We start from the raw sequence: 26,186 nt of genomic DNA, 5'->3' as shown, positions 1-26,186 counted from the left end.
GTTGCCTCTCCTAAAATCCGTCTCTGCCTGTTCATGTGGCGAATTGTACAAAGCTGAAGCTACCAGGAATGTTAAAGGTAAAGTGGACTTGTATTAGAATTAATGCACAAGAATGCACAATTGTTAAAGACTTTAAGAGCTATAGTATTTGCACTGGGAATCTGTAAACCTCACACAGTGGAAAAAGTGTGCAGTAGAGTGGAGGAAAGGTTTTTTGTAGGCAATGCATGTGGATTTGGCATTGGAGCCTCCTTGAAAAATAATGTAACAGATGGATACTGCCAGGTAGGGTATTGAATACTTAACATTGAACTTTTATTTACGTTTCTTCTCACTGAGCCCTTTCCAGTGTTACACCAAAATACACATATACCGTATGTTGTCCATTAACCATTATTATACTTCCCCATTCTGTACCGTGCATGTGCTCCAAAAATGTGTGTGCATACTTCTATATATATATTTTAACATACTGTTGACTTGCATCTCCTAATACAATAGAGAGGTAGATCAGTGACAGGTAGGGGCTGGCAAGTGTAGGCCAAGTCGTGTGTATAAATCCACAGATCTTCAGCGGGAGTAATGATGATGACAATAGTTGAATATTAGCCACTTCGTCTGATAGAACAAATCATTAACATTGTGGTTATATTGTTTAGACAATATTCGTTCTTGTGTATATAGTAAGTCATTAAGTTATTATATTGTGTATAAATGGGGTGATGTAATTTTAGCATTTTCTACTAAAGCAGGGGACACACCTATGCAATTATCACATGATTCACAAACATTTGGTCAGGTATTGCAAGAGTGTGTAGGCTCCCACCATCATGTTTTATCGTATCAAAACACATTGTATCTGTTGATTTGGTTCTCTAAACTTCCTAAAAATCACGATCAATGAGGGAACGATGTCGGGCAAATGTGGACGCACTCACGACCAGCAGTGTAGACAGATATCTGTACAGTGTGTCAGGGCCGGACTGGGGCTAAAAATCAGCCCTGGCATTTAAAGTACACAGGTCCACCTCAGTTCCAGCTTGAAAGAAACTATGTGCCGCCGCATAGCGGCGGTGCCGAAAAGGGCGTGGCCGTATTGTGTTGTGGGTGTGGCCAACATGGGGCATTGATATATACATTATAATAAAACATTACATTTATCACGCCCTCCCAGCCACATCACGCCATCCCCAGCCCACTGTATTTATCTATGCTTCTGGTGCTGCTGACATCCATAAGGGTGGGAACTTCCTGTAGAGTGAGCAGGGAAGCACGAGATTACCAAATCTTGTGATACTTAGAGCTCCTCGGCCTTCTCTGCAGGCTGTGTCCTGTCTGGGAACTGAGAGCAGCCTTCTGTTACAGCTCACGCCCCAGGAATCAACTCCTAGAACCACTTCAGTGGTCTTCGCCTTTAGCAGCCGCCTTTCCCATAGAGCTAGACACGCTCACAGGTACTTAGATGCCCCCAGGTCTTGTTCTCTAGTAGTAGGAGCTGATAACCTTAGATCATAGTGCAGGTGATTACAACGAGGAGGAATCAAGTATCCAGGCAAAGGTTTCAGCGTCACGAGCAAATCAGCGGAGTCAATATTCAAGCAAGAGGTCAGGGTCACAGGCAAATCAGTATTGTCAGTATCCAAGCAAGGGGTCAGGGTCACAGGCAAATCAGTATTATCAGTATCCAAGCAAGGGGTCAGGGTCACAGGCAAATCATCAGCATCAGTGTCCAAGCAAGGGTCAGGGTCACTGGCAAATCAGCATTGTCAAAATCCAGGCATGGGGTCAGTAACAGAAATACAGAAGACAGCAGGAACACAAACAGCAGGAGATGTATGCTTGGAAGCAAGGACTATAACCGCCAGAGAGGCTTGGCTCTTCCTGCCTAATATACAGGCAACAACCAATAGGATTATTGGGGCACAGCAGGAATCATCAGCCAAACCGGAAGTGGCGTCCCGGCCATCGTCATGATGACCGGGACGCTGGGGCTGAGAGGTGAGTGAGTCGTGGCGGTGCCTGGAGCCGCCGTGGCTCGTGACACCTTTCCCTAACCAGAGCTGGGGCCCGGGGTATTTAAGACAGCAGGGCCTATATTATGTAACATGGTTATCATTTTAGACAAATACACAGGCACTACCGTTAGAAGCACACAGCTCTGCCTTCACAAGCAGTACGTTGTGAAGCAGGACATACCTCCCAACTGTCTTTGCAGTCGGACCAAATCCTGACTAAGTGAGACAGTCACCTAAATTCAAGACTGCCCCACCAGATTCAGGACAGTTGGCAGACTGTCCTGCTCTCTCCTACCTGTCTTGGTCACTTTCACCACTTGTAGCAGCTGGTTTCTTTAGCTCAGTTCTTTCTTGTCTTGATCCTGGAATATTGGATACCCTATTTTGAAAGAAATGGGATACATCAGATTTAAAAAACTCCAACCAGCCCCGGTGTTAAAACAATATCACTCACATTTTATAATTAGGCCTCCCTCCAGTCCCCACAATAATAATATTCACATTTAATAAGTATACCTATTTCCCTCCAACCAGCCCCAACATTAAATTAACAATATACCCATTTACTCAAAACATATTTCCCTCCCTCTAAACAGTTCCAGCAATAAATTAAATAGCATTAAAGTTTAATATAGCCATTTTCCACAACCATCCCCAGCAATAAATAATTCATATTCACAGTTAATAAATAGCCCTCCTCCCCCCAAATCAGTCCCATATAGAGGCGGAAGTTATGTCCCAGTCGTCATGACCATGGCCGGGACGATGGACAGTGAGAAGAAGCGAGCCGTGGTGGCTCGAGGTAAAGACGCTGCTCGTGACACCTGTTACCTTCTTTTTGCTGTTTACTTGCTCCTAATCACACAAACAGATGGCAATAACTTTAACAAGGACAGCACCTAATCACATATATAAATCTTTTATTGTTCACATATAAATCACAACTTCTAGAAAATATATAAATCTTCCACCTTCACTCCCACGCTTGTATGATACTCTGCCCTACCACTTGCATTGTGGTCATCCTCTTCCCCGCTTGTATAATTCTCTCCCCCACCACTGGTATTATGGTCATCCTCTCCCCTGTTTGTATTGTGCTCTTGCACCAGTTGCATTATGGTCATCCTCTTCCATGCTTGTATAATGCTCTCTCCCACCACTTGTATTATAGTTATCCTCTCCACGCTTGTATAATGCTCTCTCCCACCACTTGTATTATAGTTATCCTCTCCACGCTTGTATGATGCTCTCTCCCACCAGTTGCATTATGGCCATCCTCTTCCCCGCTTGTATAATGCTCTCCCCCACCACTGGTATTATGGTCATCCTCTCCCCCACGTGTACTACGCTCTCTCCCACCACTTGTATTATGCTCATCCTCTTCCCTGCTTGTATAATGCTCTCCCCACCACTGGTATTATGCTCATCCTCTCCCCTGTTTGTATTATGCTCTCTTCCACTAGGTGCATTGTGGTCATCCTCTTCCCCCCTTGTATTATGCTCTCCCCCACCACTTGCATTGTGGTCATCCTCTTCCCCGCTTGTATAATGCTCTCCCCCACCACTGGTATTATGGTCGTCCTCTCCCCCACGTGTACTATGCTCTCTCCCACCACTTGTATTATGCTCATCCTCTTCCCCGCTTGTATAATGCTCTCCCCCACCACTGGTATTATGGTCATCCTCTCCCCCACGTGTACTACGCTCTCTCCCACCACTTGTATTATGCTCATCCTCTTCCCCGCTTGTATAATGCTCTCCCCCACCACTGGTATTATGGTCATCCTCTCCCCCACGTGTACTATGCTCTCTCCCACCACTTGTATTATGCTCATCCTCTTCCCCGCTTGTATAATGCTCTCCCCCACCACTGGTATTATGGTCATCCTCTCCCCCACGTGTACTACGCTCTCTCCCACCACTTGTATTATGCTCATCCTCTTCCCTGCTTGAATTATGCTCTCTCCCACCATCGTAAAATTTAACTTACACCCAACTGTAAACGATGCACATGGTGTGAGGGGTTCCAGGAGGGAATGGACAAAGTGGTTGGTGTGAGGCAGACAGCATAGATTTTAGTGGTCAAATCTACTTTGAGTGCTGCGGTCCTGCAGGGAATTGATTTATGTGTGTTAACCCTTAATTTTTAAAGGAGCCCAGTGGAATGGACAAGGTACCCCAAAGGGCAAGTTCCGAGGGCATGAGGTTCATCCAAGCACAGAGTTATATAGAGTTATAAACATGTGATGATAACTGATTACTTCATCTATGTAATCAATAAATGTTCTGACCAATTTGCATCCACATCCAATTCAGTCTATGGAGAGTTACAGGTACATCATTGTGTGAGTGGAAGAGAGGAACTGATGCTGTACTGTCAAGATGTGCGTCACATTACTAATCACATTTCTAATGCTGAGATCACCAGAGGAAGTGTAGGCAATTAACTTATGAATTATGGAGTAAGCATTGTTTATCAAGGGGGCAATATTAATTTATATTGAAATTAGGGGGACAATATTAGTTGACTACTAACAATTAATTATGATAGGGCCACCATTTATACTGCACATTTGTGGCCAGGGCCCGATTAAGGGTTCCAGCCAACAACCGCCCTAGACTATTACAGTTGCAGCGCCCCCACCCAATATAAACGTATAGGAATACTCCTGAATACGAATATTCAGGAGTATTCTCCAGCATTCAAATTCAGACAGATTGTGAACTCTATCTTACCTGTTCCTGCTCATCTCTCTTCCCTGTTCTTGCAGCTTTGTTGTCTAGCTGGCTTCTGGAAAGTTGGGGTTCTGTTTGAAAATATGCAGTAATTGTATTATACAGCTAAATGTTAACAAGTCCTGAATGATTAGGCTCCAAAACACAACAGTCCATTATGGCCAGATAAAACTACCCCATAGCACAGACATATGTAGGCAATAAAATATATGAAAATTGTTGTCAAAGAGCTATAATCAAATACAAACCTCTGTCAGCCCCACCTGACTAATATTCAGCTAATGACCCTAGAACCACAGAGAGCATCCTCATAACCGACACACAATACAAAGATCATGCCTCCAAAGCTGCTCTATTTTTTTTAAATACCCCCCTCAACCATTTCATCAGCCCCGTTCAGCCTCTTCACTTGCCGCCTTTTAGCATTGTCACCAACCCCCTTAGCCTCTTCCCCTGCCCCTTTAGCATTCTCACCTGCCCCCTTTTAGCAGTTACCAGCCCCCTTTAGCATTGTTACCTGCCCCTTTAGCCTCTTCACCTGCCACATTTAGCCTCTTCACCTGGCCCTTTAGCATTGTTATCTGCCCCCATTAGCATTCTTATCTGCCTCCTTTTGCGTTCTCATCTGCACAGCCCCTCTGCTCCCAGACAATAGGACTTACCTGCTGTTGTTCTGGTGCAGCGGTCTTCTCTCCAACAATATACATGACAGGCAGTCTGTCAGCGATTGCTGCTAGCTGCCTGTCAGAGTGGCCGCGGTAGCGTCTTACTCTGGTCACGTGAGGTGTGGAAGTTCTGATCTCACGTGACCACAGCAAGAAGTGCCGAAGCGCCCGTGGCTGCACTGACAGGCAGCTAGCAGTGATCACTGCCAGACTGCCTGTCATGTAGTGACAGTCGGCCATCCCCTTTTGACCAGGGACGGTCCCGATGATTCCAGCCCCGTCGCTGCCATAAATAAAAGAAATGGCAGAAAAAAAAATTAAATCTCGGCGACGCTGCGCCCCCCAGGCTCAAGCGCCCCAGGTTGCAGCCTGATCAGCCTGTTGGTTTATCAGGCCCTGTTTGTGGCACTACAAGTGTCAGTATGCACATGCGCCCAGCTTTATTTTTACACTACAGACTAACTCTAGGGGGTAAATGTATCAATATGCAGGTTCTTCAACACCCGCGTATTCAGCCTCTTCCACGATTAAATTTCAAGCGGCGCTGCATTGTAAAGGGTTAACTTCCCTTTACAATGCAGCGCCGCTTGAAATTTAATCGCGGAAGAGGCTGAACACATGGGTGTTGAAGAACCCGCATACTGATACATTTACCCCTAGATCTTTCTGCAGTTCAGCATGGTTTTGTCGAGGTGCAAAATTGTACCTTCTAACTGGAGTCATTCTTAACTGTAAAAGAAGCCCATTATATCTAAGGACATAGTAAGGAAAAGCTATTTTCTTTCACAGGAAAAAAGAAGCCAACAGGGTTCGCCACAGGACTATAAATCCTCACTGCAGGAAGCAAAACAATACAGGCCTGGTAATAATTATTTGAGACAACTGACTTGGAAGGCTAGTAAAACCTTTCCTTGCAAGGATCCAAGAAAGGTCCCTAGAGTTTGAGATCCAAGTTGCAATGAGATTTGGGGAGAGTCTAGCTTGTAAGACCAAAATTAGGAAGGTTCTGTTCTCTTTGGCTCATAACAAGCAGTGTGTATGTACAATAACCAAGGATTATCATCTACAATTCCAAACACTGTCAACGCAAGATTTCTTTGTTAGGTCCAGAGATCCCAATAGTTTAGAGGCTGGGATTGCATTGCAGGTCATCCTCACAGAGTTCAAATAAAAATAGATTAACAAACCAGTTCTCTCACCTACTCTCCTTGCTAGGACTTGAATTGTTTAGTTACATAATCTGTACTAGGAAACATTGCCCCCCCCCCCCCTTACCTATCCCCGTCTCTGTCTTTTCCTTTTTCTCTCTTTCTTCTTCTTCTATTATAACATTTATTTGAATGTGTTATTATGACATTTTGTATTAATGAGGTGGTTTTGTTACCCACTTATCTGTTCTTGTGAATCTCTGTTGAAACTTAAAAACTTCAATAAAGATAAATATTATAAAAAAAAATAGATTATTCAAGAGTTCTTCCAGTGTTCAGAAACAGAGGTGTTTACTTTTCCCTCTTCCTAATCAGAAAAAGAGTTCAAAACCATCCTGGATTTGAGGGAACTAAATACATTTCGTTTGAAAATTCCTTCAGGTAGGAGTCAGTGAAGATAGTGCCCTGGTAAAAAATGCAGAATGGCTAGTTTGTCACCTACTAGGAAACCTATTTCCGTGTGCCGATTCTTCAGGTTTTCCAAACAGAGTAGTGCCTTTTGACTTTTCTTGAAATCATGATCATTCTGATATCCTCTTTAAGTCTTCAGGGAATCCAGTTATTTATATATCTGGTAACATCCTTTTGAAAGCATACTATCAAACCTATTACTGGATGGCTAATCAATTGGTCAGAAACAGAATTCAAAATGTTTTAGCAATTGAAATGCTTGAGATCTTGTGGCAGAATGAGAGCATCTGACATGTAAGTAAGGAGTGGACGTCTCCAGAAGTATGGTACACCATAGACAACACTTATTTATAATAAAAAGGAGGGAGTTGAGAGAGTGGTCTTGCCCTAGGCCTGACCTGAACATTCCTCTGCAATACACCTGGCACCCTTAGGGCAAGCTACTTGGGTAAGCTCTTCTGTCCTGTGTGGCCTTGGCAGCTGAACATGCTATGGAGTATTAAAATTACAAAACAGCCCTCTTACACCACAAACTTATCTGCATTGATTCAGAGCTGAAGTCTTTTCAAGGTCCAAAAGGCTTTGGGCCATTACACATCAACTGTCATGTCATATCCAACAAGTGGCTACAGCAAGGACTCACAATGCCAGCCAGGAGTGGAACCCATGTCAAATGACTTTCCTCAGCATCTGGATTGGAAACAGAGGACTAAGCCCCTGATGAGGGACATTCTGAAGCCTGCTGTCCCCAGACAGACTGTTCCCCTGTGGAAGTTACTGCCCCCAATGTATCAGGACTGTCTCTATTACAGGTACTAGTTCTAATTCATGGGAAAGTGGTCAGTGAGGTGGTGGACTCTGCAGAGTACAGGGAATACCCAAGTTGTGGAGGGTTTTCTGCTTTTTTAAAGAAGTGTCCTATAAATGTTTTATTCATAATGGGTATATACATGGGGAAGTACAGTCTTACCCAGCTGCCCAAATTTCTATTACTCTATAGGGAATTACACAAAACATTAAAACGGAGGACGAAGGATAACATGGACTTTGTCTCCAAAGAGGTTCTACTGGGGAAGGGTGTTGAATCACTGCTGAAAAGCTGGAGATAATTGACAATAATGAACATGTAATATTTTCCTCTTGAACCCCACTCAGATCTTAGAGTGTTTCAAAGACAATATCGATATCCTACTTTGGATAAAACATTTAAAAAAGTGGCTGTTGTGAATGAACAATGTTTTCCAGGTGCTTTACTTTGCACTTATATGTTATATATGTGAAACAAACTTAACCAAATGGATCCTTCACCAACTAGTCACCCCTGTTACCCCCCAAGAAAACAGGAGTTAACCATTGTCTACACTGTTGAATAGGGTGACCACTTGAGGAGAGATAAATCCGTTGACAGAACACCAGTCTGGTTTTTGGCCTGGGGTTTTGGCTGACATGTTGTGCTTTGCACCCGAGATGCCAGCCCTCAGCACACCTAATTTCCTTTTCATATAGTCAGGGTTCCTTTACAAAAAGTAGACTTATTGGGTCCGCTAGCAATCTCCCCTAAGTGGTACAAATTCAAATTGTTGGTTGTAGATTACACCAGCTACCCAATATTGTTTGCTAAGATAAGTGGTCAACAATTTGATAGAATTTTTTTAGAGAGTTGGACTGATGAAAGTTGTCCTCTTGGACCAAGGAACAAAGTTATATCTCATCTAATGCAAGAAGTTCTGAGGCTACTGAAAGTCTGCTTATTTAGGATGTCAGTCTGTCATCTGCAGACTAATTTTAATCATAAGATTTATTTAAACTGAAAAAAGTTGTGACAAACTCCTCCTTTTACCCCTCTTTGCTCTCTGTGAGGTGCTCCAGACTTCAGCCATCAAGGTGTCCTCAACCTTTGGAGAGAATGCATTAAATATAAGCAACTGTCTGGATTTTCTCAGTTAGTTGGGCCAAAAAATCTAATAAATGTGCAAAAAAAGCATAAAGGTAATAGCCGCTTTTGTGTCTCTGCTATCATTGAAAAAGTCCTGTTGCTGTTTGCCAAACAGGAGAGCAAGCTGTTGGCTAATCGGCAAAGAGCTCTTGAAATTCTATGCAGATTTGGAGATGTAGACTATGAAATTTCGCAGCCTGACACCTGAAGCGGAAAACAAATATCATATAAGCCCACCTAGGTGCATAGACAAATGGACACAAGAAGTACAAAATCAGCATTGCAAAACAGGCACTTTGGTCCGGGCAAGCTTCTAAGAATGATGATCAGGAATTGTTGCAGATGTGCAACATTAATCCAATATACAACACCCACTTAAGGGAGCAAAACCTATTGCGTGCACCTAAGCAGTGCTAGACCTCTGTTGTAACATTCACAGTGCCTGGAAAAATAAAATTGGCAATATCAAGATCTAGGAAATTTTCTGCAGAACCATAGTTTAGGAATCTTAAAACATTAACATTACATCTCCAATTATCCATACATCTAGTGGTGCTACCACCTACACTTTAGAACCACGCCTTTCTTTAAAATAAATATTTCCATCATTGTGATAGAATCCAGAACAATTAGCCGCATTGTGTGACCTCTGGAGATAGGGAATATCAGGACTGTCATTGTTTCATGTGGGAATTTTATTTGTGTGAAGCCCTTTACTTTTTTGAATCAAATCTTTTTTTATTGAATGTTTCAAAACAAACAAAAAAACAGTAGAAAATGAGTACAAAAATATTAACATAATAATAGTTATCTAAGTTAACTAAGAAATATCTGTCTAAGGTATAGATAATTATATAATAATTATATAAATATCCACATTAATGGAATATTGAAAATTGGATTACAAAAAAAAATAAACTCAAACAAGGAAGGTGAAAATGATGATCTTGAGATAATTGACAATAAAGAAGATGTGTCACATGTTCCCCTAGCACTCCACCCAGATCTTAGAGTGTCTCAAGGACAATATTAATATCCTACTTTGGATAAAACATAGTAACCCTTCGGGCAACGTTTATTATATTGCTCAGCATACGTATAGAAATGTCCTCATCCGTCAAAGTGTAACATGGAGGTTCAAGACCCAAAGACGAGGACTAAGAGCTGGTGAAAAATGCAGGTCTGTTTGTGGGTTGGGAGTGGCAAGAAACACCCCTAAACATGCACCCACTCCAGCCCTTTATTATATTTCAATATTCTTGTGTTGCAAAACTAGGGACTATACCTATTCCATACCTGGCAAGGAATTTCCTCACTCCGGCCAACTCCTCCAATCTGCCTGTGCAAATGTCTGCTCTGCCAATGTCGCCACGTTGCTCCATATCCATCTTGGGAAACATATAGGCACACTTGTGCAAATTGTTGTGTACAGCAGGTCCAGCGCTTAGTTTGCCCTGTACAGCAAATCTTTTATAAATGAAAATTTATATCACAAACTATTTTTAGGCTAGATATTTTGCATATTTGAATTACAATTGTATTCAAAGGATATATATTTTCTGGGCCTGATGCTGAGTTGTGTGCACAATTAGAGTGTTATATGCGAACAAATATGTTGCACAAGAAAATAGTGCCTATACACCCATATGCTGAGCGGTGTGTATCTCAAGAAGAGTCCAGCTCAGCATTAATAGCATATGTGTCAGGTATATGGCAGGCATCAGGGGCGCACGCAGGGGAGGGTTTGTGGTTCTCCAGAAACCCCTCCCCTCCATGAAGAACAGTGACCCTACATTGCGGCACTGTACTATACAGCAGCCGCGGCGCTGTCAAAGAAGCGTCCGCGGCGGTGCTGTATTGTAGCACCTTAGCGGACGCTTCTTTGACAGCGCCGCGGCTGCTGTTCAGTGCAGTGCTGCCGAAATGGAGCTGCTGCGCATGCGCGGCCACATGCGCAGCAGCTCTCTATGTTTTGGGTTTTTTGCGGGGAGGGGGGGAAATCCCCCCTTAAAAATCCTGCGTGCGCCCCTGGGCGTACATCAGATATATTAACACTTAATTCAACTCACATCATACATGTGGGTATAGAGCTAATTAGAGAATGTGAAGTGTAGCCATATTTCTTAATTAACACTGTTCACAATTAATGACCCATCATTTTTTACATGGATACACATATGTTACATTAACACCACTTATTTGTGCTGCACTGCCACATCCCCATTAGGATTTTTTGGGGTTTATTTTGAACATGCTTATTACTACTTTATTATGTATGCATTGATTGTCTATATATTGGCCAACATTGTGTGATTGCCCCATCTGTAACCAATACACACTTATACACCCTCACTATTAACACCTTGTTAGGTAGACGTATACTGCACTGTCATTGCAACACTAATATCTCACATTAATCTCCCTGTTTAACTGTAATGCATTCACTTCATTTGACTAAAACCATACAAATAATGTTCAATGAAACAGGGAGACTTGAACAAAAATAAAATATTTATTTAGAGATATGAATTTTTAAAAACATGGTAATATTTTTTAGAAACTGTTACAGTTTGTTTTTCTTAAAAAAGCTAATTTAGGTAGTTTAGCACATGGCCCAGATAATCTTGCACTATTGCCCTGTGAAACAGACAAACAAACTAGATTGTGGTGTTTTTTTGTTTCTAATCAATAATCAATAGCTGTAATGCACACTTGTGCCCAAGGTAAGTTTTTTTTAAAGAAACTAAATCAATAAGTAATGTATTATTTTACAATACTCTTCACATCAGTGGTCAAAGTGGGAATTTAGAAGTGCTGGTATGGGAATCTATAGTTAATTAGTTAATTTCCTCCTCTGGCCCCCGGAACCTTCCATTTTAACAATATATATTGCATAATATATTTTAAAAAATTACGCAAGGCTATCCTCACTGTTCCCCACCTCCCCTGTGTCCCCCCACTTCTCCCGAGGGGCTGGCTGGGCAGGGGGGCATCTGCTTCCGGGCCAGTCCCATAGTTGGCTACCTTGGCCTAGGTCACTGGGCTATCTGTATTTTTTTTCCTTTAAATGTTTCTAATAGGCTACTGAGTCAAGTGTTGCCCCCCCCACCACAAGTTAAATTTTGTCAGCCTCCCCTGCCTCTTCCTCATGTTTTCTTTATTACTTCACATTTCCCTAATGTACCCTGTGTTCTCATATCTCTCCTATTTCCTTTGGATACTTATATTTTCTTTTATATATTGTGTGTCCATTCGGCTTTCTATAATGTCTGCCCTGTTTTTTTCACCTCTACCTTATGCCTTGCATGCTTCCCTTCTCCTTTTTGGGGGTAGTTGTTTTCATGACTGTGAAAACACCAACAAAGAGGATACCTACAAAAAAAAGGCAATGACAATCACACCAACAGGAATATAATAAAGACTTAACTAAAAAGCAACACATGACATTTACGAAGACAGCGCTATGTTGACAGGTACTGATTCTGAACACACTGCTTGCCGGCACTTCAGTTACACGTCACTTAACAGAGTGACATAGAGAATTCTGAATTTAATAATTATTTAATATATTCTTGTTGATGTTACTATCATCGCCTTTTTTTTTGTGTTATGTTTGTATTGTCGCTATCAATAAATATTGTCTGCTGTGATCATTGTGGTTCCAACACACAAAAGAGATTTAATAGCAAGATGTAACAAATTACAATAAAATAAAATAAAGTACAGCTGATACATACGCAGCTCTCTGGATCCAGAAAAAGGTCATTCAGTCCAGAAGCCTGTGGTCAAACTAGACTGAATGATGGTCACAGTGCCTGGTTTATATACAATTTGTAGTACATAAAAAATAGAGGTGATATCATAAAGTAAACAAGACAATTGTAAAAGCATTCTACATTGGTTTAGGATTTAGGACAGTCCAGTAGAATGCAGGTCATAGGTCAGTTTAAACGATGCTCTCCAAGGGTGGGGGGCAACTCACTCCATCTGTTGCCTAAATGTCTACCCTCAGGAGCTCGCCGAAATACTGGTTCAACCTAGCCTATTAGCATTCCAAACACAATATCATTTTGAGTATTAATACATTATCATCCATAACTAGCATACGCAGGGTGCGATTGCTTAGCCGATAGCGGCAGATTTCTGATGGTAAAAAGTGGATTCGTATGACACTAAACATGATACATTTCCTATATTCTGAACCTTAGATATCAGATAAAGTGGTTTTAACATTATTATATTAAACTGTTAAATCCATTACATTTGAATATAAAGACTATCTGCTGGAACTTTATTAAAGTGAATTATTTACAAATGTATGTATGAGTGTAAATGTATTTATAAGTGTTCCCTAGTGTTATTGCGTAATAAGCCCTTCCCCGCCGTAGCACACTATTCGCGTATTTTCACATAAAACCAATTAAATCGATGTTCATTAGTTTGAAACGACTTCATCCAATTATTTGACTTTCACATTAGGTAACCTCATTGTCTGTGTTTTCACACTCGACAAAACGTACCCAACCCCCCCTTTAAATTATCTGTTGCCTTTCTCTGTCCACTCTCCCCATGTGTCCCATCTTCAGCTCAGATAACCCCATCTCTGTCTCTCCACCAGCTCTCCCTGTGACTCACCAGTGACTCACCTGGCCAGCAGCTCATTGTGATTCATTCTTAATCAAGTGATCACCTAAAAAGCACCTGACATTATCTCCTGTGTACTAATACCCACACTGCAAGTATAATGGAATTTACATATAAGACACCACTTAAAGTGTTACATCTACTTTATTAAAATTATTCCACAAATATAAAATAAAGTAAAATCAACTTAATTAAGATCAATGTTAATATGAACAATATATAAACAAACATCAGTTCAGTAGACTTCACTTATAGTGACAAAAAACCCCCAAACTAATGACAAGGCTAATTGCAATATCACACTGATAGCATTCACAGTTAAATCATATAAACAGCGAATAACCCAAGATGAATGCAGCAAGTAGACAGTAACAGTGTTGCAATGGCTAGTAATTTACCACGAATATAGTGAAATGTTCTACAGTCTAAGAACTAAACTGACACAAAGCAACAACAGATTGTAAATCGCCACCATTCATAAATTACTATCTTACATAACTGGTCTCTTAGTCCAGAGCAGACAGGAAATGCTTGACTCACAGGTTCACAGTGTCATAGAGAAGTCTCTATCATCAGAGGGCACCACTGGAGTAAAAGGTACTAATTCCTTTGCAGTGTGGGTTTTTCGGGCACTTGGGTCCCTCGATGGAGACATATGAAAGCGACATGGCCTCATCTGCCACATCTTGTTGGGACTGCTATTTGAATTTACTGAGCGACTGGGGGAAAATGGTGGTATGTCAAACTGAGGTGGTCATAACATGTTAGTCACAATAGCTAATCCTACTATTGTAATTATTGTCTATATTGTTTTGCTCACTTATAGCTTTTAATTCTGAACTTAGCAATAACACTTACATAATCTTTTTCCCATTTTTTTTTGGGGGGGGGGGGGGGGGGTGGGGGTGGGGGTGGAGTGGGCAGTGATGAGAACTTCAAACAATCACACATTATTTTAACTACAACATTCCAGAGTCCTCTAGGATTTGATCCTATTTGACATATTCTGAAAAGAAAAATTATTCTCATGAAAATTAAACGGTAATTTACATCGCCTAATCTTCCTCCTCAGGTTAGTGAAGAGCTTGGGTTGACGCTGCCCGCTCCATTGGGGGTTGAAGTTATTTGATTGAGTGTCCACTATTCAGCTGGTGGCATATGTGCCTCTTAGCCATTTTATATACCCTTTTTTGGGCATTATTAGTGACAGGTACCCCAATTCCAAAGTGCCTGTCCATGCTTTTGGTCAAGAGCAGTAGCTCCTGCTTTGTAAACTGTTACATGCTTGCAACTGAAATTTTTCAACCATTGCTATGCTGATTATCTGCATGGCTCAAGAATGTCCTTGTCAAAATAATCATGTTGACATGCCAAAGAGGAACATAAAAATCTCTTGATTAAAATGGGTGCTATGCAAACATTTATATTATAATATAAAGCAAGAATTAATGCACAGGTGCAAGACTTCACCACCACTATGCCCTACTGTACAAAGTATATTGTATTGATTGAGTTTATAAGGAGCACACGCTGCTGCATCTCTCTCTTGCCTGGACAATTCTGACTAGGGTTTACAGCTCAGAGGATCATGCCTGCTGCTCTTCTTGTGGAAGTCACAGTGAATGCAGTTACTTTATGTTCCTGCCAAAGGCTGGAGGACATTGAGCTTGATCCCTGTCCCACCAGCAGAGGAGTAAATACTATAGCTCAGTGATTGGGACAGCACTCAAAGGAAACTGGTGAAAATAGTCCTTTTAGGGTAGAGTTTATAAGTAGGCTCTGTTTGCCGAGTACATAAAGTTGCCTTCGGGCTGACTTGCTAGCGCTGAGTAGGCAAAAGAGTTACACTTAAACCCTAACATGCGTCAGCCCAATTTCAGCTACGCTGTGTTGAGGTGTTGGTTCAAAATGTGATGGAGAAGCTCCACAACACCACCAAGCAGTAGCCAATCATCACTTACAGGAGGAGATAAGACCTGCACTGTCACTAAGACCAAGAAAAGGTGTTTAACTCTATAGAAAATATACTGTACGTAATATCTGGTTTTTTTTAAGATGCCTTCCAATATCTTGATTTTCATGTACATAATGGATAGATCATATCTATTGGGTTAGATAACAAATGTATGGACTATTATACAGCAATTTCAGAACTATATGCATAATCCCATAGACATATGATTACCTTATATGTATTAATGGGAATGATCTCTGTACAGTCCCAAAAAATCATCCTTGCAAGTATTAAACTGCAAACTGTACATTATGCAATAGTTGCTTAAAATATTTTTTCTGTGTCTTCTGTTTTGAACATATATAAATAAGCTTTTAAATGAACATTGCATTTACAATAAAATGAGTCATATTCCTAAAGAAATTTCCACAGATAAACATTAATTCAGCTTTACAAACAATATTTTTTCTTCCAACACTATTGATAGGTCTTAACTGTATGTTTTCAAAGGGATCTAACCAGATTTCGTGAAGACTTTAATAGAATATTGAAATGATCATGATCATGATCTTCAAGAAAACCCTTGGGACAGCGCCAAGTCATTTTCATACCGCTCTGATTTTCTTTTTTCCTTAACTGCATTAGGTATAAAAAGTCTCTCTTTAGCCATCTTATTGACTTTCTCCAGAGCCGCATTTACTTCATGGGAAATATAACCCTTGTTCACAAAGTGATTCTTCATTTTATTTGCTTGTTTGCAAAATTTAAGTGGATGTGAACAACTTCTTTATTGCCTCATAAATTGGCCCAAGGGCACATTATCAAGACAATTTTTATGGTGGATGATAGTGGACTCTATGTATGAATTTGATTTGGTAGGTTTGTAATAATTACTGGTGCATATTTTCCCCTGGTCAATATATATGTTAAGGTCAAGAAAGTTGATATTGGACCTACTGCTTTGGACGGTAAGTTGGATATTTAACTCGTTATCATTCAAATAAGCGTAAAACAAATTTATTTATATATGAATAAAATGGTGATGAAACATCACCAGGACACTAGGTTTGCTCCAAAGAAATAGTAACTCCACACAAAAACATCATACCAGTGACTTATAAATAAGTTGGCATAACTCGGAGTGAACCAAGTGCCCATAGTTGTATCGGTTAATTGATTGTAAAAATCTCTATTGAAATTAAAATAATTATTGTTAAGAATAAATGTATGGAATTATTTCAAATCACGAGAGGCATCTCTTTTGGATTTTTTATTAATAATAAAGAATAAAATATTAAATAGCATTAATGCCATGATTATGGTCGATAATTCTATGTCACATTTGCTGTACATAGCATGTAATTCTGCTCCCATTTTATATTCTTCAGTTTATTTAGAACATCCTTAGTGTCCTTTAAATAGGACTTATTTTCTAGCACTTTATCCTGTAGAAAATGAACAATTAAAACAGACAAGTAAGAAATTAGGGAGTTGGAACCAACAAAAATCGGTCTCCTTGGTGGTTCTCACTTGTTCTTATGTATCCTAGATAAAATATATAACACAAGTACTGAAGGGCCCTGAATTACTGAGAAATGAGAAAGGTTGTCATCCATGGCTTCTTTTTTCTGATATTTTTGAATAAATTCTTTAAATTTGATTCCAATACTCTTAGTAGGATCATTCCCTAATTTTTTTTAATGTTGTGGTGTCATTTAACTGTCTCATAACTTCTTCCTCATAATTTATTTTGCGTCCCTTTAGGGCATCTCTTTCAGATTTCCTAAGGTTTAGTTGGACTTTTCCTTTATCTTTGAATTTTTTTACATCATCAAGGACTAACAGGTGGCAGTATCTCAAGAATTGCCCGAAACAAAAGACCAGAGATCAGTGCTATTATCCCGGGGGGACCGGTGGGGGATCTAGGACGTCTTTGGACTTGTCGCCACTCGACAGAGCGCATTGGCCTCTATAGTCAGCCAGGAAGTTATGGGGGTAGATGGACTGGACAATAAATAAAATTATATTTGCACGAAGAACACATATGATCATCATCCTCAACATTTATTTATATAGCAGATTCCATAGCGCTTTACATTTGTGAACAAACAATACTGGGTAATACAGACAGAGAGAGGTAAGAGGGCCCTGCTCGTAAGCTTACAATTTATGGGACAGATATACGCAAGATCATACTAAGATTTAGCAATGTTTCAGAGACTGCTTACTCCTCTCTCAAGCACCGTGTGAAAGGTTCTAGCAGTCCCTGCACATTGCTGGTTCTAGGTATGACCCACCAATTTCTATTTACTGTTAATACCCATGTGTGCCATCCTTGCATATTTATTACATATATCCTTGTTATTGAAAATAGGTGAAGAACCTGGACATTATTAAGTAGATTTAGTGTATGTGCCTAGCCTTTGCTACATTTACAAAAAAGGATAGCTAGCTAGCCAGATAGATAGATAGATTGATATTTGCTTATTGAGTGTTATCCTACTATAAGCAGCCATTAGAAGAGATTCTGACCCTACCACCTGCATGTAGCAAGAGAAATTGAGATTCATCAGAACAGTCAATCTTAAACTGTCCAGTTTTGGTGAACCTGTGCACACTGTAGCCTCAGGTTTCTGTTCCTAGGTGTCAGGAGTGGAACCCAGTGTGGTCTTCTGCTGATGTAGCCCATCCACTTCAAAGTTTAACATGCTGTGCATTCAGAGATGCTCTTCTGCATACCACTGTTGTAAAGCATGGTTGTTTGAGTCACTGACTGAATTTTTATGGAGTAATCCTGAGACTTATCTCATCAATTACCCTGCAACCAATAGCATGGCACACAACATCTGGTGCATACAGAAGAGCTCCTCCAGACGGGTCAAGGCAACAAAAACAGGCATAGAGAAGCCCAAATGTTTGTTTTAATTACCAAAACAAGCTGGTGGAGGCACGTGCAGAATTGTATGCAAAATTTTGGTCAATGGCTGAATTCACCTGTTCTGGTCATAGTTTAGGCTTAGCTTGTGTGCTGTGTATCCTGATTCTAAATAGAACTAGACCGTTTGATTTGTGCTACTCTCTCCTGCCCTTGTTTTCTGAATGTGCCCTGACTTTGGCCTGTTTTTCAAATTTTGTTCTGAACTCTGCCAACCCTGACACAAGCCAGTCTTTTTATTGTACACTGCCGGCCCTGACTTCAACCTAATTGGACTCCTGCAGTTACACTACCCTGCTGACCTTTAGCTGATACATTTTTATCTATTACCTCCTTTGGTGTCCTGTCCACAGCATGCCACAAGATATGTGATTTATTAAGCCCCTACTAACATGAGTTAAAATCTGGGGGCAACCGGGAACTCTGGAACCTATTGCGTTAACTGGAAAGGGGGCTGCAACAGATGAAGACCTTGTGAAGACATTCTAGGGGTTTTATTTTCTTGTCCGATATTGTCACAACGTAATCACCAGCCATACTTTTTTGGACCCGACATTCATGGAGGCAAGCCCATTTTCTCCTGCTCAAATTTTGCCAAATCAGTTGCAAGTTCTCTCATAGATAGTGCACGATCAACACATTGTTGACTAATCTTCTGGATAGATTCTGTAGTGACCGCGAAATATTCAAAAATTTCCAGGAAAACTTCAAGCTAGATTTAAAACTCAGACCAACTTCATCTGGTTCAAAGAAAAAGTGAGTTGGTATTGTGATATCACTACTGCAAGATGAGTCCCATACTTGGGCATTTGGACTCGATGCTAATATTCCGAAAAAGCGATTCATTTCTTCCCAATCGTACAAGGGCTACAAGAGTACCATCCGCTGCCCCAATGACATGCAGAAAATGAGAAACGCTATAAAACTGCTGTTTTTTTGAAAAAGGGATTCCTCATCCAATGGAAAATTAGTAAATTGGTTGATGCATAACAGGAATGCCCTGCAGTCTGGGTAATTCCTGCCCCCACAGCTACTGAGGTCTAGAATGATGCAGATACACAGAAATGTGACAAAGTCAACTATTTAGTCAGAGGTGGTATTACTGTGTGGATGTCGATTATAGACCCTAGGTCAGACTGCACAATTTGCAGGGTGTCCATGATGACATGAGGTGGTCTGGAATTCCAAAGAGCCTAAGACATGACCTGTAGAAGCACTCCCTAGCCCATAGTTTTTGCTATTGGTGCTGACAGCAGAAGCTAAAATGTCATCATTGACTACATAGCCAGCCGGTAGTGAACCAAAGTGCTATATGTCGGAAAATGGAGAAACAAAAATTCTTCATAATAATAAATAATGCTAACATTATTAAAACAAATAATTAACTGAGGTTTGACCTAAAAAAAGTCACACAAACAAGCAGCCACTTGTAATATAGCTGTCAGCAACAAAGGAAGTGGTATCAGCTGGAGATACGATTCTCCAACCATCTAATCAGAAATGACTATCTAATGATGCCAGTTGTCATCATCTTCAGCGTGTATTTGCACTTGCCCTCTAGCAGCTACAAAAGATATGGCTCCTGACAGGTGTATATATGTTTCCATTCTGTTATGCCTCACCTCTATTTGCTTGAATATGTCCTTACTGTACTCTGCCTATATTCCCTGTTCTGCCTGTCCAGTCATAAGAAGGCGCAAGATTTAGATGCGCGAATATCCGCGCATTCTCCATGTGGGCATAAGCAGTGCAAATTTTCATATTTAATGCTATGAAAACTTGCATAAGTCCAACTCTGCAACAGTCCCTCTGTGCTGTTTATAACAAATATTTTTTACGATTCCAAAATCAAATAAGGAATAAGGAAACTATGCAGGTGATTCAGACCAAAAATCTGCTCTAATTAAAACATTGTGGCTGTTTCTTAATTAACGTTATTTTCCTTTTGATGAAAAAAGGGCATTTCCAACATCTGCTCTTACAGACAATTTGACTAAATCTGGGAATTCATAATTGAATTAATATGTTTAGGATTGCAACACTCCATAAAACCAGTAAGATATCTATCCGCCTGCTTTTCATGTGCATTGTTTTATAAGCACCATGGAAAATGAGAATTAGATGTTGTGTATTATTGTGGAATCCTATCTAAAAAACCTATACTGAGACTTATTGCAGTTTGCGTTCCAATGCCATAAATCCTGGTAATATATAGATAGAAATTAGAAACTTTTTTAAAACTGTTCTGTGAAATATTTGCCTCATTCCCTATTTGGGTGCAAAATTTTGCACCTTTCTCCAGCAGAATTTGGTTTTAATGTTCTATATATGGAATTCCCAATTATTTTTCTACAACCAAGAATTTTCTCTAGTTATACTAAATTGAAACCCCAAAGCAGAATGAATCAATGCTGTCGTTGTTACAACTCTATTTGTTGACTATATAAATTCTGTGATACACATGTGGAACTCAAAATATTGTATTACCAGAACTTACCTCTGCAGAACAGTTTGCTCTGCTGAGATATTAGAATTGCACAAAGCTCTGCCTCAACCTCTCTCATCTCTTCATACAGACTAATTATGCATGATATGTGGTGGAAGCTGTGGCTGTCATGGACTAACCCACAGGTCAGACAACTTTTGGTTCCAAAAAAGCCATATTTGTTGAATGCAGGAGAGTGGCAGGTCAAGTCAGTATGTGGGGCAGCAGGACTACACTCACAGGGATGGCCAAGAAGGATTTGGGTCCCTGGTACAGCAATTTTTGGGGAACCCATCCATAGATGAGTAGGACAATTAGGCCGAAGGGGACATGGTCAACCAGTGGCGTGGTTGTACCTCTTTGGACAAATATTACTTCACAACCTGGTACAGATTCTTGTCTGGATCCTGGAATGTCGGGAATATTTGGAAAATGTATAGATACATGAAATATAGAAAGCCGAGCAATAAGTGAACATAGCACATAACACAGATCACGCAGTATATAATACATACACATCACGCCACCCCCAGCCACATCACCATGCCCTAGACACATCACCACACCCCAGACACATCACCACACCCCAGACACATCACCACACCCCAGACACATCACCACACACCAGACACATCATGCCGCCCCCTCAGGCACATCAAGACACTCCCCAGTCACTTCACATCACCCCCAGCCACACCACGACAGACCCTTAGCCAAATCACGACACCTGCCCAGACACATTATGACACCCCTCCACCGACACATTATGACACCCCCATACACATTATGTCACCCTTCCCTTTACACATTATGACAACCCCCATATGCATTGCGACACCCCTCCCCATACACATTATGACACCCCCATATGCATTATGACACCCCTCACCATACACATTATGACACCCCCCATATCTATCAGATAGAATGCGCAGGGAATCACTTAGTCTCTCGAGATATAGAGCTCCATGGCTTGCTCTGGAGGCTATCAGCACCCTCTCCCTAACCCACCCTCCCCCAGGCAGGCACGGACCTTGGCTATAGTTGCAATATGTAATTGTGAAAATTGCAGAGTAAGCACGGTACAGTTGTGCCACACACAGATACCTCAATGTGCCAGTTAGCCTTATAACATTTGACCATTTGACCACACGTGCTCAAGGCACAGTGTGTGACATCACTGTTAGGTTTGAGTATGTAAAGTAGCTTCATACAGCAAGATGATCTGGGTGTGTCCATGCTATGACATGGCAGTTTAGGGTGAGTGGTGGTATTTCTCTACCTTCTGTATCCTGTCTTCCCACACCCCTTAGATTGTAAACTTATTTGAGCAAGGCCACCTTTCCTTCTGTTTCATGTCATTGTATGTTATTTGTCAATGTGCAGTGATGTGTAATATGTCAGTGCTTTATAAATAAAAAAGATAAAAATAATATGCTGGCCATACAATGATGCTTTTCATCTGGACTGGCAAGCTAGACGATTACAATCTAAATTGGGTTCTGAACATCCAGATCACTTCTGGACTAAACGCAATATTCTCGGAGAATGATCACACACTCAATGCACAGAACCAATTATGAACAATCATGCTACTATTACCAGATGCTGCCTGCATTTTACTATGCCATTTCGCTTGGTTTTTTTGGGTTTATTGCCTGATATAGCCGGAAATATCCTAACGAGTATAAGCACCATAATCCAGACTAGCAAACAATCAGCACACTTAGGGGTATATTTACTAAACTGCGGGTTTGAAAAAGTGGAGATGTTGCCTATAGCAACCAATTAGATTCTAGCTGAGCTGCTATTTTGTAGAGTGCACTAAATAAATGAAAGCTAGAATCTGATTGGTTGCTATAGGCAACATCTCCTCTTTTTCAAACCCGCAGTTTAGTAAATCTGGCCCTTAGACTGTTATATTCATATGTAAGAGTTGTGAATTCTGTAAGATCACAATGTAGAGGACTCCAATAATATCTAAGGTTTATGTGCTCACCTGACAACAATTGATTGATAAATAATCCACCTAATAGACTCACGATATATAGTAATTTAGGGCCTGATTCATTGCCACTCAAAATGAATATAATGAGTGTTTTTTTTAAAAAAAAAAAGCATGTGCATTTTTTCTTCAAGTATGCGCACGCCTGTATTCAACAAGGAGCAGATGTAAAAGATACATCTGGTGATGAATATAGGTCTTGGACCTCTCTGATCTAATAGGACACTGCAGGATATGTCCAATACATGTATGGAATATAAAGTCACAAATAAACACACAGAAAAAAATAAAAACTATTCAATTAACGTCACCTGTAACTAATATAGTCATTAAGGACAAAACAATAAAAAAAAAAAAGTTTTTTTTAAAATTATTTTTATCCATGAAATACATTAATTAGGATGTAATTAATGTACATAAAGTACATTTTAACAATTGCTTCCGATTGCAAACACATGTTCTAGCATGCATCATCACTAGTAATCAGCACTTACACCAGATTTGTAGCTGGTGCAAGTGATACGACTGAAAATAATATACCTTAGAGATGCCCAAAACTTGAATCGGACGCTGCTGCGTGCGCTTGAGCTTGGCATGCCTTAATTGTACATTGACTACATACACACGCCCATTCCCCTCCCCTGAAATCGTAGGCTATAGTAAGGGTCCTTTACGCTCAACAATTAATTGACCGTTGCTGTCTTCTATGGTGCATGGTCCGAGTCTGGGCATGCCCAAAATAATTCTACGCATTATACAATGTATCACCGGTTATGCTTCTTAATGGATTAGGCCTTGCAAATAACCAAGAAAAATGGATACACGTTTTATGTTATGCTTTAAATATTTTACAAGCGTAAAAGATTGGGATATTGTGTAAAGAAATTTGAAAACTGATTCATGAACCTACAGAGGTCTGTTGGTGAATGGAGGAATTCCATCAGAGGACATACACATCTATTGAGGCCTGTTGACAAGTTGGTGACTATTATGAGAGCTTCTTTGCCATTTTGGTCAAATGAAGAAGGTATTTGATTATCCCAGAAAGAAAGAATTTGCAGCACAAACACATTGTTGTTAATCCTGGACATCTGTAAACCAATTTGGTCTTGTCTGGAGTTTAATGTTTGAAAAAGCTGATGCAGGGTTTACACACATATTGAATGCCATATGTTTCTGATTCTTTAGTTTACAAAAGTTTAAGTAGATGACTGTACCTAGTGACTGTATTAATCTAATTATGCTGTCCCCTGGAGCATCCATGCTTTATCCAGGTTGTAAAGCACTTTACAGAACTGATCTTGATCACCTTAAACTTGTGTGGGGCACCAGTTTCGTTTACAACTTCCCTTTTTGACTGAGACAACTTAATCTCCAGTGATGCCCTGTTTTTCGATGTCCTGGTTTTCTGCTTAAAAGAGTCACAATAACCTGTAAACAGAAGAGCCAATCTTGCACTGAATTAGTTGAGTGGACAGAATCATTTATTTTCATAAATGTAAAAGGTTATGAATAATTGATTGTCTTGAACTAATCTGAGAATTTGTAAGGTTGGGTAGACACGACAGGTGTTTCATCTGATTATCGGGTCACATGATAAACGGCCGTTTGGCCCGATATCGCATTAGTGTGTATGCTCCAGCGATGAAAGATTATAGAGATGTTCACTGATCCCCGTGTAATGGTTTTGGTTTTAGATCTGGATTAACTTCGTGTTTTGGTTTTGGTATTGGCAAAACCGCCCTTGCGTGTTTTGGTTTTGATTTTGGTTTTGGATCCCTATTTTTTCTTCTAAAATCCCTACTTTTTTTGCTGAAATCAAATAATTTTGCTCTTTTTTTCTCTACATTATTATTAACCTCAATAACACTAATTTCAAGTCATTTGCAGTCAATTTTGACCCCCTCACAGGTCACAATATTATTTTCATACACTTTCAGACAAAGACTGCAGCGACCATCTGGATGCTAAGTGACAGAGCAATGACACAAACACACGTCAGTTCATAGCACACCTAGGAAACATTGCCACACAGCAGTGGCAGAAAAGAAAAGTGGTGCAAGATGGAATTGTCCTTGGGCCCTCCCACCCACCCTTATGTAAGATATTGAAAAGGACATGTATAGTTTAACAAAGCAAGTGCTCCAGCGACAAGGAGTGCCACTTTTGTGGCTGAAGTGCTTGGTTTTTTTGAGCCCCCACAAAACAAGCAAACAATGGGCTTAAGACACCTAAGCAAACAGTGCTGTTAATGAACTCTACTGTGGCAAGTCATGCACCAGTGGAAGCAGTTCTTGCCAGTGATAGCATAAGACATAAGACCAAAAAATCCACCTCTTATGTGTGGAATTATTTTTACACAAATCCTGACAACAGTTGTCTAGCCATTTGTAGCATTGTAAAGCCACAGTTAGTAGAGACCTTAGTAGGGACCTTAACCATCTAGGAACCTCATCTATGTTTCTAAGTATTACATCATTTGAAGCGAGTTCATGGAAAGCTTTTGTGAAAATCAGAAACTTATGATAAAAAATAACAACAAGCAGTTCAGCATCAGCTACCTCCCTTCTCTCAGCTAAATCCCAGCACCTGCAATCTACACCCCCAACACCTTCATCACCAATATCCTCATAAGTGATCGGAGTTAGTCCTGCATCCAAGTTTCTAAGGCGAGATGATTCCTCCCCTATCCAGGAATCCTCAGAAGAATCCTTGAGCGTTAGGCCCACTGCTGCTGCTCCTGCTGCTGGGGATGGATCTTCAACCCAGAAGCAGACCAAGAAGAAGACTACTACTAGTTTACAACAATTACCAATACAAATCCTGGCGCAAAGTTGAATGAATAAGATGCAGACAATTGTAATATAAAGAGGTGTATATTAGAATATAAATAAAAATATATAAGAAAATATAAAAATCAGTGCACTGATGTACATACGTACAAATATAAATATCACGGACACATAGAGTTGTAGATTTCCAGATTAGACCATGGTCTCAAAACAATAAGTAACATATGTTAATAGAGGCTCAATCTCAATGAATTTATTGAGATAATAAATAATTAACCATAAATTAAAAATAGGTTGACATATATATTAGCAGCAACCTTCTTGTAACATATATACTCACATGAGACTGCAGTGAGTGAATATGCATCTAAAATAGCTGACCCTATCAGCTATTGCAGTC

At 40.2% G+C, this 26,186-nt stretch overlaps 1 protein-coding gene across 1 annotated transcript in view; it reads left to right on the top strand.

Annotated features, from left to right (window-relative positions):
- The window catches only part of SLC46A3 (solute carrier family 46 member 3), a 511,104-nt gene that overhangs the window by 152,193 nt on the left and 332,725 nt on the right, over window positions 1-26,186 (top strand). The window lies entirely within an intron of this gene.

The sequence above is a fragment of the Mixophyes fleayi genome, chromosome 2 (genome assembly GCF_038048845.1).
Source record: "Mixophyes fleayi isolate aMixFle1 chromosome 2, aMixFle1.hap1, whole genome shotgun sequence".
Lineage (NCBI taxonomy): Eukaryota > Metazoa > Chordata > Amphibia > Anura > Limnodynastidae > Mixophyes > Mixophyes fleayi.
The sequence above is the reverse complement of the archived record's forward strand: the minus strand, read 5'-3'. Positions and strand labels throughout refer to the sequence as shown.